We start from the raw sequence: 13,172 nt of genomic DNA, 5'->3' as shown, positions 1-13,172 counted from the left end.
GGCAGTTAGCTGGAAATGCAAATGCTGAGTATTAATTTTTGTTTGTAAGCACAAACACTATCCATCTTTATGAGGTTCAGCGAAAGTTTCGCCTCCTTCACACACAGACAAACACACGCATGCACAAACCAAATAAAGTTACCTAAAAATTGAGTGCATGTCCAAAGGGGAAAAAAACTGGAAGCCTTATGTTTACAAGGTCATTTACAAGGTAAAATGATCTGAACTGAAATGTGGTTCTTATGCTGGAGGGATAACAAGCTTTTTCAAATGACCCGAATGCTGCTGCAAAAACAAAGAAGGAAAAAAAAATCCTCCCCTCCTTTTTTAAAAAACCCTGCTACTTCTGTCACAAGATGGACACAAGAACAATATTTTATACCGAGAGGTTTTCAGCAAGGCTTTCACCTAGGCCATGCCTTTTCCAGAGAATGCAGCAGATTGGAATCAAACCAGAACAAGACGCAGGTGATTCTCGGTAATGCAATGCCAAGGATGATCTTTAAAGCAAAGTTACTCACTCCAAGTCTGCGTTTCGTACTTCGTCTGGAGTGTGCAATATCTGCCTTTCCCAGCAGAGGGAACAGGAGAGTTAGGAGTGGCCGAGTGGTGCAGTCCAACAGTGAAGCAGCAAGGTGCTATAATGCAGGACACCTCAGCAGTCATCCCACAGCATTTTTAATGAGCACTTTTTTTTCTCAAAGTAAAATGACAAATGCTTCATCAGTTCATATGTCAAGTCAAAGAGAGATATTTTACATATATGTCTTAAAATTAAAGCTTTTGCATCAAGCAAACAAAAAACAAAAAACAGCTCATGCACCAGTATATGATATCCTGGCCATGTGGAAAAAATGGGCCTCATCTGGAGCTTTCTTATGGCTGAATTCATTAGGAAAAGACAAACAGGAACCTGAGAGAAGCCTGAGTACTCACCTAAATCCTACTTGTGACTCCCCAGCCCAGGTCAGTTACAGTGGGGGATCTAAAATGTCATCGAGGGGAGTTTTTTCAGATCTTGTTACACTAACACACAGACCATTTGGGAGACAGATACACAGGTACAGGATCGCTTTTCTTGTCGCGTCCATTGCCATGGCAAGAGTGGAGGTAACCGGTTTGCATTTCTTTCTCTGTCACACAAAGTTCATGGCGAGACACAAGTGTGCCCAGTTTTAGCAGGTTTACAGGATGAGAGCACAGAATGATTCATGTGGAAACCCTGATATAATCAGGTAATAATGCGGGATTCGGTGGCTGTAGAGAATAGTCCGATGGCTAAACATCTGGCCAATGTGAACTTGACTGGACATAAAATCTCACTGCTATCTTCAAACTGTATCTTACACTCAAACCTCCGCAGCACGGCCTCAAACTGTCTGTTTCATTACTGCTTCCACACACGTTTTGATTTTAACTTCACCAGGTAAGGAGGCAGATGTGTGCAACACAGAGAGCAAGTGAAAGCAGACATGAGATTATGTTGATTGCAATCACTCATGTCTGACACACATACATGACTCACCTACCTAAGCGGACTTAACATATGGCAAGTGGACTGAAAGTGAGTAAAAAAAAAATGGGGTTTTTTTTAAGTGTGAGGGAATGAGTGAGCAAGTGAGAATGACAAGTGATAGGGAAGCACAAAACTAAGATGAGTTAGTGTCTGAATTTAAATCCTCATTTAATGCCCTTGACTCAAAACTGGACCAAGTATGACAAGCCTTCGAGGAACAGGCTGAGAGAGTTTCGTCCTTGTAGCTTGCAACGGAAGACCTGAGTCATCGAGTCGATGACCTTGAAGGCACATGTGCCGCTCTTTGCGAAGACAATATTCAGTTAAAAAACAAAGTTACAGACCTGGAAAGCTGTAGTAGGCGTCAGAACATCCGCATCCTCGGATTACCTGAAGACACTGAAAATGGGTGCCACTATCACTTCTTTTCTAATCTTCTCTGTGAGTTATTGGGCAAAGAAGTACTTCCATCTCCACCCAAGCTCGATAGAGCACACCGCTGCCTCGTAGCCCATGGGGCAACCTCCTTGCCCAGTGATCCTTTGCCTGCACCAATACTAGACCAAGGACCTCATCATCTGAGAAGCTAGGAGGATATGGAAATTCAACTACCGAGGCACATTCATCCAAATTGTGGAGGACTACAGTCCCGAGGTCCTTAATCAGCGGTCGCAGTACAAGGACATTATGTCGGAGCTCTACGGGCAAGGTTTGAGGCTGGCTCTCCTCTTCCCAGCCCGACATCGCATAACGCAGCCCAGCAGCCCCAGAAGGTTTTTCAGCTCCATGGATGAGGCTCATCGCATGAAGCATTATTACTAACAAAACAGTGACAGAAAAGAGAGTGGGAATGAATAGGATTATTTTGCAGGGACTATGTTATCTAGGGAAATACATATATATATTCTTTATTTTGCTTTCTTTTTCCTTTGTTTTTTTTTTGTTTTGTTTTTTATTTTTATTTTACAGCCTTAAGTATATGGGCCAATTACCCCAAATGTACAAACTGTTGAATGAAGGATTTAAACTGTCCAGATCAAGGTGAATTAATATGTCTGTATGAATGCTGTATACTACTTATTTTTAGGCTGTTTTAGGTATAGGCCTGGTTGAGGGTAACTGTGTAGAGTGAGGAATTTATTGACAGTGGGGGTCTGCCTGTCTTAAAATGAAGAGTAAGAGCTGCCTCAGCAATATAAATAGGAAGTCACAGTTACTAGTCCGGGGGAGGACAGCCGGGGGGGACTGAAGATAGAATTAGGGGAGAGTAGTGGAAAACTACTGAAGAGGGGTGGCAAAGGGCAGCCCTCACCTACTCTATAAAGGTGTGTGTATGAGGACAGCTCCTCAGATCTGCTTGTAGGTTGCATGATCTCCCTCTGCACAGAGGTTCTTTTTTTTTTTTTAAATAAAAGCATTACAAAGGTTTTAAATCTATCTGTTTATTTTTCCAGGTGAGTAACAAAGGACCAGAGAGATCGATGAGAATGATCTCGACAATTTGGTGCCGTGACCCGGATTATCAGCTGACTGATTGGCCAAGGAGCAGTGCAGGACAGGATGGCAAAAGGAGAGACTGGTCTAACAAAGAGTGAGCAGAGTCTGTTATACAAACTCTGCATATTAAACATTTCTAAAATTACCTGAGCTGTCCTCGAGTGCACGCATCCAGTCTATTTGGTATTGTTAATGCTGTTGTGGAAAGAGAAATAGAAAAAATACAGAATAATGAATGAAGAAGCTGTGTAAAAAGTAAAAAAGTTAAGTGTGTAGAATTAAAATAAGAAGAGAAGAGTGTGATAAAACGAAGTGCTTGTATCCCAGCCAACATTTATATGTGGGGCCCATATGGTTTGGAAATGGGCTGAAAAATGGGCCCCATATAGGATTGTCCGCGGGTTCCGTAATGGCCCCATATTAAATGCCCATATAGGTGTTATGTTAGGAAAATCTGGGAACTAAATGGGCCCCAACTGGGAAAAGTACACAGAAACCCACCTGGGCCCCATCTTTCAAGTTTTTTGTGGGTACCATGTGGGCACCACATAGGCTAAAAAGTGGGTTTTAAGTGGGATTGTCCGCGGGTTCCATAATGGCCCCATTTAATAAGCCCATCTCGGTGTTATATTGGTAAAATCTGGGTACTAGATGGACCCCAACTGGGCAAAGTACACAGAAACCCACCTGGGCCCCATCTTTCAAGTTTTTTGTGGGTACCATGTGGGCACCACATAGGCTAAAAAGTGGGTTTTAAGTGGGATTGTCCGCGGGTTCCATAATGGCCCCATTTTATAAGCCCATCTCGGTGTTATATTGGTAAAATCTGAGAACTAGATGGACCCCAACTGGGCAAAGTACACAGAAACCCACCTAGGCCCCATCTTTCAAGTTTTTGTGGGTACCATGTGGTTACCACATAGGCTAAAAAGTGGGTTTTAAGTGGGATTGTCCGCGGGTTCCGTAATGGCCCCATTTTATAAGCCCATCTCGGTGTTATATTGGTAAAATCTGGGAACTAAATGGGCCCCAACTAGGCAAAGTACACAGAAACCCACCCAGGCCCCACCTTTCAAGTTGTTTTGTGGGTACCATGTGAGTACCACATAGGCTAAAAAGTGGGTTTTAAGTGGGATTGTCCGCGGGTTCCATAATGGCCCATTTTGTAAGCCCATCTCGGTGTTATATTGGTAAAATCTGGGAACTAAATGGACCCCAACTGGGCAAAGTACAAAGAAACCCACCCGGGCCCCACCTTTCAAGTTGTTTTGTGGGTACCATGTGAGTACCACATAGGCTAAAAAGTGGGTTTTAAGTGGGATTGTCCGCGGGTTCCATAATGGCCCCATTTTATAAGCCCATCTCGGTGTTATATAGGTAAAATCTGGGAACTAAATGGACCCCAACTGGGCAAAGTACACTGAAACCCACCTAGGCCCCATTTTTCAAGTTCTTAGTGGGTACAACATGAGGAAAACATGAGCTAAAAAGTTGGAATGGCATTAGCAGTGGGTTCTGTATTTGCATCTTATTTCTAGTTTGAATTGACTAAGTTCTGGCACTGAGTGGGCCCCATGTAGTAAAACAGTCACAAAATCAATTTTTCAGACGGCTAATACGGGTTCTGTGACACAAAGACACCAAATATATTAAAGCTGACCGCAAACAAAATCTAGTTTGTAAATAAAACCATTTCAAAAATCACGAGGGTACACAAAACAACATTTTTCACATTTATTTTGTCCAACAACTGTGATTTTACGTAACTGTATTCCAAAGTGCGTAAACGTTTAAAAACTAGAAATGTCGAACTACAGCAAAATTCCTTAGATATTTGGAACTGTAGCAACATGGGGAAAAAGTCAGATGGAAAACTCAAAAGCTTATCTTGAATCAGCAGGGTTTGTTTTTTTACAGAGCCGTAAGTCTATTTTGTACCCTTGCAGCCCTCGGTCCTCCTCTGTCTTTAGCTCCACTGAACCACTTGGACAGAGCCTTCTCTGCTTCTTGCAAGTTGACTTTTGATGTTAAATAATTCTTCAGTGCCTCTGCAAATGAAGAAGAAGAAAAATGGGCAAGCCAAAGTAAAGTTAATCTTAGCTTACTTCATTTGGTGATGATTTGCAAAGAACAATGTTTATTTCACTTTATTGCCTCAAAAAATACAAATTGCATGATAACCAATCTCAGTTACACTTTCAAACACTTTATTAAAAAAGTTTAGTTTTCTAAAGTTCAAATTTCTCAAGTGAAACTAACTTACCATACACAACATTAAAAAGACGCAAATCTCTGAACTTTTTTCCCCCATGTCGGCCAAGCATGTTGTACTCCACAGCCAGCTCGGGTGATATGAGGAATTTCATCATCCTTCTTGTGGCATCGTCTACACTTGTTTCCCCTGTATCTGCTACCATGGCAACCTGAGGGGAACATACAAAAAGGACAGATTAGATACTGGCATCTGGTTAGGATGCCTCCCTGGTGAGGTGTTTTGGGCACGTCCCACCAGGAAGAGACCCAGAACACCCAGGACATGCTGGAGGGACTATGTTTTTCGGCTGGCCTGGGAATGCCTTGGGATTCCCCCGGAAGAGCTGGGCCAAGTGCCTGGAGAGAGCGAAGTCTGGGCCTCTCTACTTAGTACCGGATTGGGTCGAGGGGCAGCAGCCTAAGCTTAAGATAATGGACCGGAATGGAGGATAAATGGACGCTTTACATATTACTTAATGTTTACTGTGTGGTGATAAAAAAAAAAATGGTAGTAAACACAAGCTAAACTAAAAAAAATTTATTGCGCTTCCTTAACCCTTTATCCCCAATAATGTTACGCAGGATAACTGGTAGGTCTGGTAGGTTTTTTCCTCTACTGTATACTATATGAATGTAATCAAGGATTAATAACAGAAAGAAAAAAGAAATTGAAATGTTGCCATTTTTACTAAAGGCAATCAAAATGTACATGAATAAAATATTTAAATTAGTCAATTCAAATTAATAACTCTAAAACACTGAACAAAATTAAGTATTTGACCCTGTGGTTTATTTTCGGACATCTCTTTTCTTCTAAAAGTCCAGGCGTGTTGGGCCCCTGGCAGAGCTCAGGTTTGACGAGACAGGTTTGGAAAAACCTGTCGCTGGCGACTTTTTGGAGGCTAAAGGGTTAAATTAAATAGGAATTGGCCAAAATTTGTATAAACTATGAAATAGCAGAACAAAAGTAAAAAAAAAAATCTTTATCTGTTATCAGAATCAAATATTTGATTAGAATAAAAAATGTAACTTTCTGGAAGATTTCTCGTTACATCTGTCATAAAAGTAACAACATCTCAGAAAAGAAACATGATAGCAACAGAAAAATATGATAGCAGTGTGATGTGACGGTCCCTGGCCAGATTTTTACACATATTATAAGCCCTGTGACACAAAAACCACAGAACTCTGACACGCACAGACTGTTTTCCTTCGTGCTAATGAAGAAAAATGCTGGTCTGGTATGTAAAAGGGAATTTATTCTTCCAGGACCTGAAGCTCCGTAATGCAGCCCTCCAACAGCCAAACCTATCTGTTCTCTGATTGTCTTGATGCATGCTCAATCATCCAGGTAAGTAAATCTCCAAAAGTTGATTCTGTTCATCTGGACGTAGCGCTTGCAGCATTTTCTCCCACTGAAAATGCTACGTCCAGATGAACAGAATCAACTTCTGGAGATGTTCTCTGATTGGATTGTTTAATTGGTGATTGACATGAAATTGACCAATCAGCTGAAAGGAAGAAAAATAGGGTCAAAATTTGGATGTGTAAGTATAAATCCACACACAGCCAGGAAAGCCGAGCGCAGAGTTGTTTGTAGCACCAATTCAGCCAGAGTGGAGCCAGATGGATTTTCCATCCATCCACACTGTAAAGTCTATAGACCAGCAAGTGATAAATTAACAGTGTTGTTGGTATTTTCTAAAACAGGAATTGCTGTTTATAGTCCTCCTGTATATCTGCATGTTCCCTCCCAATTAAAACCTGTGATAATGGAGATTCAAATTCATGTCATACCTATACCAACAGTTATCAAGTATCCAGATCGACCTTTACTGATGTGCTCTGTCAGTGCGCCCCAGGGCAGCTGTGGCTACAATGTAGCTTGCCATCGCCAGTGTGTGATTGTGTGTGTGAATGGGTGAATGACTGAATGTAGTGTGAAGCGCTTTGGGGTCCTTAGGGACTAAAAAAGCGCTATACAAATGCAGGCCATTTACCATTTAAAGGAAAATTGTTATTTCCATGTATTTTCCTGTTCTGCCTTCAACTTTGAGGACTTCCCCCCACATTTCTAGTTGTGACAGTGCACCTACAACAAAAAAAACCTGCTGTGATTTACATTTGTTGAAAGAGCAATTTTGTAAAATAGTCTATTTTTGTATGCACAGTTTACAAATCTGTCCTGTACAGCATGGACTGATTGCATGCTAAAAAGTTGTTGCTTAAAAATAAAACAATAAATTTTTAATTAATAACATCAGCAGAAAGCCTTGTTATTAATTAGATGTACAATTTCTATAGAATACGAAACAACTCAGTTCATTTTTGATCATATCAATACCAGCATATTACACAACTAGTGATGGGATTTTCGTCTCTTTTTAGAAAGCCGGCTCTTTCGGCTCCCAACCGGCTCTTCAGGTTGTTTTGTTGCTTTAATTAATTTATTATTAACAACAATATAAAATTATGAACAAAAGGAATTACTAATGTAAAAAAAGAAACGTGGTTTTATTTATATATGGTGGCCCCTAGAGACAAAGCATGTACAAACTCCAAAACCCATTTCTAGCGTCAACTGAACTTCCAAAACAGAGCTATCTAGATCACTTAATTTACACAATTGAAATCATATGTGTATTGTTTGTGTATTTATACACAAGCACTCATATATTCATAAAAAATTCCAAAAACTGTTCATTTACCTGTTACTACCACACACCAAATCCGGTCGTTGGTACTTCCTGGCTTGTGTAGCCACTAGGTAACAAAATCTCAACACTGTGCCTAGCATCCTGGAGCACTTCTGTTGTGTTTTGTACGTGCTTTGGAGTTTGTACGTGCTATGGAGTTTTTACGTGTTTTGGGGTTTGTACGTGCTTTGTCTCTAGCGGGCACCGTAAATATACTTTTATTTATTCTCTCCACATAAAATTTAATAAATAAATCATATAATACAAAAAAACAACTATTTACATTTCAACTTTTAACTATTTAAATTTTCAGCTTTTTCCTTTTAAACAAATTTAAAGTGAAACAACACAAAACACTGCAAACCACAACACAATTAAATATAAATTATAATATGAAAACAAACAGAAGATGCACATTCTCTGTCATATGGGCCTGCATGAATAAACTTTCTGAATCCTTTATCATCCGCAATTGAAAATAGTTGTGGATGATTACTATACCTTTCTAATGTGACGTTGTTGTCCCTGGCTCTTTCTCTCTCTCTCCCTCCTGCTCTGTTACTGTGCTACTGCGTGTGTAACAACCGCCCCTCCCCCCTCTTCCCAGCGCAAAGCACAAGGCTCGCGTGCAGAGTGAAGCGAAAAAAAGTGCGAGAGAGAGAGGGTGAGAGAGAGAAAAAACACACGCTTGTGTCGTTCACTTCAAAGAGCCGTTTCGTTTTGACCAACACATCACTAACAACCATGATGAAAAACGCTCATCTGCTTCCATCACCATCAGCTGATTAACATTGAGCTGCTGCAGTCAACACCATCAAACTAATTTAGTGTTTAATGTTATGTTATTGAATGCTTTTATTTTTAAATCTTTACCAGCGCTTAAAGACTGTAGATGTTCACACCTGGTGTTAGAAAACCGAGCTCACAGCAGTATTTTTTTTATAACAGGAAATTTAAATTTTTATTGGTTACCGTGTTTATTACCACTTTTATCAGTAATGTACTTCCTATAAAATATGGATTTGATAAGTTACCGGTTTATTGAAATCAGCTAGTGAACACATCGATCACTTTATTGAACTACACGCCTTACACTCTTGTGAGCTCTGGTTACTAACAGCAGGTGTGAATGTTTGGAGTCCAAAACGCAGATAAAGATTAGAATAACAAGGCAATGTCAAATCAGTTTAATGCAGTTGACAGTAGCAGCTCAGATGGAAATCAGCCAATTGTGAGGAGAGCAGAGGACCAAAACTGTCAGAGTTGTGGGACAAGTGAAGAGAACACTGTTGGGATTATTGTTAGCATAAAAGATGAAAATTAAATAAATGTTAAATTTTAAAATAGATCATTGCCTCCTGTGCCTAAATAAATATATATACTTAATACCAGTAAAAAAAAAAAGGATGCCCCAAAGACCATCACTTTTCAATAATAATAATAATAATAAGTAATACAAATAACATGAAAGTTACTTACATGTCAAAGATGGTGCTTGTGATCTTGAAGAATCTAAACGTGATAAGGAAATGAAAGAAAGTGCATGAGAAAATACAAACATTTTTGTTTTTTCCCAGGATAATTCAATATAAAAGATTCTCTTACTAATGCACAAAATGAACAGTGTAATTAAAAGTTTGAAAGGCACTGCATGTGTTTATATGATAAACTGACTAATTCAAGCAGCAAACACTAGCAGTGCAAAAATGTATCTAACTAACTGACAGACTTTAAAGTCACAGGAAGATATATCAAAATGGTGACTTATGCCAGAACAAATGACTTGACAGACATAAATCCTAAATTCCTTTAAGTAAAAAAGGAATTACTTTTTTATAAGTGGTCCCTAGTGGTTTTCTAATTATTACATGGCTTGTTAATTTTTTATTAAATTATTAAGAAGCCAGATGAGTTCAAAACATTTACAAATTACTATAAAGCACTATCCAAACTTCAAATCAAGTGGCAAAATCTCCAAATTAAAAGTACTCGCAAACTATAAAAATTTGATTATACTTAAAAATATGCAAAAACTAATTTAGTGGAATTTTTACCTGCTCAAGAATACATTGAACATGCAATATTTAATTGAAAAGAACAAAATTTGTGTACTTTTAGAAAGGATTATTAAATATTTGGGGATACTAGCCATAAAGAGGGTCTCGTACATTTACGGGCATCTAATTTCCTGGATTTAATGGTTTAAAAGTTTAATAGGTCTTTGAAGTTGATAATAAAATTGAGTCCATTATTAGCAAAAAGAATTTTAAAAAAAAGAGCAAAAAAATGCTTAATATATAATAATTGTTTTAAACTTTAGCTTTGTAATTGTAGCAGATTTCATTATGTCTGTAATTTTTTATTTAGCCCCACAGTAGTAAAAGCCATAAATGGGAGTTAGATTTATTACTAGTATTTTACACAGCATTCAGCTATAATAACATGTTCTGCATTTTCCTACTTCACCATCTGATCTGAACAGCTGCACTCTCTTAATTAATTAATGACCTAACATTTCTCAGTAACCAATAGCTAGATGGAACAGCACAGTATCTAAGAGAGTGATCAGACAGTGTTTGAGCTAAAGAATCTGTGTTTCTTTTGGGGGCTTTTTACACACTGATCCACCACCGTTTTCCTATAGTACAAAGCATATCTGGTAACATTACCGTATTCAGATCAGAAAACCGTTTCAGCTGCAGGCATCTACTCCTGTAATTTAAACAATCACCTTGGTACACTGCACATGAATATTACGTAACATGGTATGACTAGCTCATGTTCAGACATTTAAGATACTGTTCAGCCATTTTGTTTACTGGGTAGTGCCAGTTGCCAATGGCCGAGTTAGCTGAGCAGGAATCCACTAAAGCCAAAAAAATAATATAATTTTTTTTAATTAATTACAAAAACCTTATAGGAAAACCCAAGAAACAGTTGCAGAAACACAGAAAAAAAACTGCCGTGTACGTTATAGTGTGTAAATTCAAAAACTGTATAGAGAGAATGGTGCAATGAAAACAGAATAAGATAAGATGAACTTTATTGAGTAGAATATAGGCAGTAAGAGTTTTGTAATTAACTTTAAATTATGTTTGCCAAAGACAATGCAGTAAATTAACCCAGTTCTACCTGCTAGCTAAAGATGTTATGCTTCTCCCCCTTATACCGTTTAGGACGACTATAGAAAGTTACTAAAATAACCATTGATGAAAACGTATCAAACTTTAAGTATTTACCTTTGTCATAGTTTTCGATTCTTTGGTATCCTTTTGTCCTCCACGTTCTTAAACACCAGGGAGAGAAAAGGCGCAACAGACGAAAGACCGCGAAGACTATAGGCGGTGCAATCTGCTCCTCCCTCTTTTTAAACGAGCCAATAGGAGCTGCTCACATTAAAAACAACTTTATTTAAAAAGTCGTTTTACACCTGATACAAAAATTTTAAAAGTCAAACAATGCACAAGTTTAAAAGACCATTTTTATTTTTAAAAGTTTTTTAAGCATAGGGATGGTTAATATGTTTAAAAAAGTAACATATAATATTTATCAAAAATTGTCACCCAAATCAACATCATAATAAAAATATAATTAATAAAAATATAATAATGATAAGAAGAAGAATAACAGTTTACCTAAAAGCTCTTCTAACGGACTGGTTTTGAAAAGTTTCAATAGTGTCAATACACCATAAGGACAAGGGAGTTTCACAGTTGAAGTGTGACTGCTTGAAAGACCCCATTCCCTCTCCTTTCCACTAGTTCAAAGAAAATATAAATTATTTCTGGTTATATAATTTGAGGGCACAAGTTTGAAGAGTAACATTTTAACAGATCGGTAATATACTTCAGGAGCTTTACTGGATCTGATTAACCAAAACTTCCATCTTCCATGTAGCTAACTGTCTTTTCTCTAATACAGTAGAGTGTGTCTGATCTACTAAAAATCCTCAACTGCATGTTTGCTCAAGTAAATAGTCTTAATTGTTTGAACAACCAGTAATCCTTAATTTGCAAATGCCAAATCTGGATTTTGTCTGTGTAATTCACTTTTATCTTAGGTTTTTTATTCGTATTTTTTGCTTTTCTTTTTTTCTACTCTTGTGTCCGTTTTAATCACTTATTATTGCTGCTGTGACAAGTGAATTTACCTAAGAAGAATCATGAAGTCCTTATTTTATCTTATCTGAGCCTCACCATGCAGCCTACCATGCAGAGTTCACATTAAGTACATAAAATGAAATCTAAAATTAAAAAGTAACCAGTTTCAAACCAGTTATTTGGAATAGTGTGCAGAGTGTTTTGAGTAACATTGAATGTTCAAAAACACCAAAGTTCCTATAGTCTCACTTGACAGCTGGGTTGTAGTGTCTGATAACACATAACATCTTGAGGTCTCAATGTGGACTTTGAGTACATTTGCTAGCCAAGGCTAAATACTGAGAGGGTCAAAAATGAAGGGTAAAGAACATCTGACTGTACGTAAGGGTAGCAAAAGTGATAGACTGAGGTTGTGCCAAATATGTTAAAGTTAGGGTGATTTCTTAGAGAATGGTACCACATGGGTGCCGTCTGCAGGTTATAAAAGAGAGTTATGTTCATACTTTCTTTTGAGATTATTTTTACAATTTGACTTTCAGAACTCCCTGGGTTGTGCGCAATCTGTGATGGGCTTGTTTGGAATAAATCCTCCTTTATTCAAATAACACTTTCTCAGGCTCTTCACAGAAGAAGAATCCTCACATAAGCATGTGCTACCATTTTGAACCAATGTACACATTTACCATCACTAACCCAACTAGGGCCTACATTGGATGCCAGCCCATATGGATTTGATGTTAGAAACCCAAGTGGGTCCCATATATACTAAACAATCTTGAGCCCATGTAAAATATATGCCCATATTAATTTAACACAACCCATTTGGGGCCCACATAGACATGTTTTCAGGGTCTGACTTGCATTTGCCCATGTGTGACACATATAGTTTGACCAGGTGGGCCCCACCTATGTCATCAGTACCAAAAAATATATACCGATTACCTCACTTTGCCCCACCTGGGGCACACAGCAAATGCTTTTCTTTAAATGACTGTGTTTGCCCATGTCTAACCCAGGTGAAAAACCCAAGTGGGTCCTACCTGTGTTTCCCATTTTGAAACAAGTGAAGTGTTTCCCATGTTTGACCCAGCCAGGACCTACTATATGTTT

The 13,172-nt window shown here is 38.3% G+C and overlaps 1 long non-coding RNA gene across 1 annotated transcript; it reads right to left on the bottom strand.

Moving 5' to 3' along the window:
* Positions 1-4,189: 4,189 nt before the first annotated feature.
* Positions 4,190-11,295, bottom strand: LOC308398342. Its single transcript, XR_013971928.1, has 4 exons — positions 11,202-11,295; positions 9,442-9,474; positions 5,277-5,436; positions 4,190-5,061 (listed from the first exon to the last, which is right to left on the bottom strand). It is a non-coding gene; the product is annotated as an uncharacterized lncRNA (long non-coding RNA).
* Positions 11,296-13,172: the final 1,877 nt, after the last annotated feature.

Source organism: Rhamphochromis sp. 'chilingali' (genome assembly GCF_963969265.1).
Source record: "Rhamphochromis sp. 'chilingali' genome assembly, chromosome: 6".
NCBI classification, from domain to species: Eukaryota; Metazoa; Chordata; class Actinopteri; order Cichliformes; family Cichlidae; genus Rhamphochromis; species Rhamphochromis sp. 'chilingali'.
The sequence above is the reverse complement of the archived record's forward strand: the minus strand, read 5'-3'. Positions and strand labels throughout refer to the sequence as shown.